Source organism: Lygodium microphyllum, chromosome 11 (assembly GCF_053477565.2).
Source record: "Lygodium microphyllum isolate KBCC chromosome 11, Lygodium_microphyllum_v1.1.10, whole genome shotgun sequence".
NCBI classification, from domain to species: domain Eukaryota; kingdom Viridiplantae; phylum Streptophyta; class Polypodiopsida; order Schizaeales; family Lygodiaceae; genus Lygodium; species Lygodium microphyllum.
This window is the reverse complement of record NC_141145.1, coordinates 39,574,718-39,576,693: the sequence shown is the minus strand read 5'-3', so window position 1 is coordinate 39,576,693 and position 1,976 is coordinate 39,574,718. Positions and strand designations below refer to the sequence as shown.

Genomic DNA, 1,976 nt, shown 5'->3' with positions numbered 1-1,976 from the left:
ATGTTTAAGAAGACCAATAGCACGCACAACCACTGAAAAACATCTATCTCCTCTACTAGTTCAATTCTTCGACTCCAGAAACCTTCAGTCCACATACCCCCATATATTAGATGCTCAACTCCTTCCCCTAAGCCATCCTCAAAGACTTTGCAGATACTGCAAGTATGCCTTATCTTACAGAGAAGGAAGGTGACCGCAGGAAATATCCGTGCATTTAAACAGTTCTGTATTTTCCCAAAACTGAGTATGCAGTGTACCGCAGGAAATATCCGTGCATTTAAACAGTTCTGTATTTTCCCAAAACTGAGTATGCAGTGTACCGCTTATGATTACATACTGTAGTGCTCGAAGGACCAGACAATTTGTTGTCATTCATTCCTGAAGTTTTATTCCATAGTCCATCTGTACACATGTACAAAAACTATGCTAGAGCAGTAGTGGCTGCGCCAGCCTGCAGCCTATTGTGCTGGCTCGAGGGTCCGGCATAGCAATTGGCTACAGATGTACATCTGTCCTTGCACTCATCTAGCACAATTTGATGATAACGGCCTTCCGAAGAGTAGAAGGCACGATCCTCTCTTTCCATGTAAAAATCTTTCCCCATTTTTTTCCGTTGCTTTTTCTTCCCCAAATTCTATGTCCATAAGACGGTTAAAAATAATGTATGCCTCTAATTACTTCTAGTGACAGTACCACTTTTCCAAAAGTTCAAGCCAATGCCAACACTGGCGCTTTGGTGATGTCCATTTACTTTTTCTACTGAAATTACAATTCCATCGCTGTCATCTGTGTGGGAATGCTCAGGAGCAGGATCAGAAGCTTAGTGTAGCTCTTCATAAAGTGCTGACTCATGCCTGTTACTATTTGAATATTCCTCATTCCATAGTTTACCGTGAGATCAAGAGCACAAAATGCAGCCATGGCACCCCCCATAGAATGTCTTGTAACCATAATGTCCAATCCTTCCACTTCATCAAGTATAGACATAATTGCACCAACTATTCTTATACGAAGGGTGGTATTATGGTAGGCTGTATAAAATCCACGATGTACCATTGCACCTGTAACTCCTGGATAATTCAGATCAAGCTGCTTAAAATACAGATCCTCCATTCAGTTTTGAATACTATTCTCTTGCGTTCCACAGAATGCAATCACAATTGCATTCAAGTCTTCAGCAAGCCCGACATAAGCTTGTGGGCAGTGTTGAACATCAACTATCAGCTCCACCAATTTGAAACCCTTAGTGTAGCCATCACACCTAGAGCAATTCCAAGCAATGAGAAAATCCAAATCATTGACATATACCACAGAACCGTACTCCACAAGTATTTCAGCAAGTGTATGATTGTTTTGAAAGCCATCATCATAGTCATGAACCCTTGTAAGTTTAAATCCTTGTCCACCTAGAACAACTGGCACTAGGCCTAGCAAAAAGAAGCAGCACATAGCCTTCCATATGGCTGACCTAAAGAGGCACTCCATGCATTTGAATTCATCAATGGAGTGATCGTTCCTTCTTTTCAACCGGGAATTGGAAGCCAAGAAAAGCCATAGAAGACATCGCATGCCCACCATTATTGAAGGAGGATCTATCAGGTGCAACCCCTAGCTAAAAGGAAAGGCAACAGAAGACCCTTCTCTCTACTATACTGTCTACGCAGAACAAAATGCAAACACAATGACTAAGTATGTACAAAGTAACAAATGTCACACACACAACTTTTTGGTGGATTCCACACCTCGGATGTGTAGCAATACGACATCGCTGCTCAGCATTGGTCATGATATGGCAACCTTGTTGTTCCAATGGAGTCTAAGAGCATGCTAGTTCCTCAAGAAAGATGAGTCATTATTGGCTAGCTTGTGAAGTTTGTGTAAGCTTCAGCTTGTGGTAGTAACTCTTCTCTTTCTATAGGAGGTGATCAACCGTTGTTTGAGGGCTTGGTCTCAATATATTTCTGCATCAGTGATCA

General features: G+C 41.7%; 1 pseudogene; it reads right to left on the bottom strand.

The window, feature by feature from the left end:
* Positions 1-765: 765 nt before the first annotated feature.
* On the bottom strand, positions 766-1,449 carry LOC148028731 (lipase-like; annotated as a pseudogene).
* Positions 1,450-1,976: the final 527 nt, after the last annotated feature.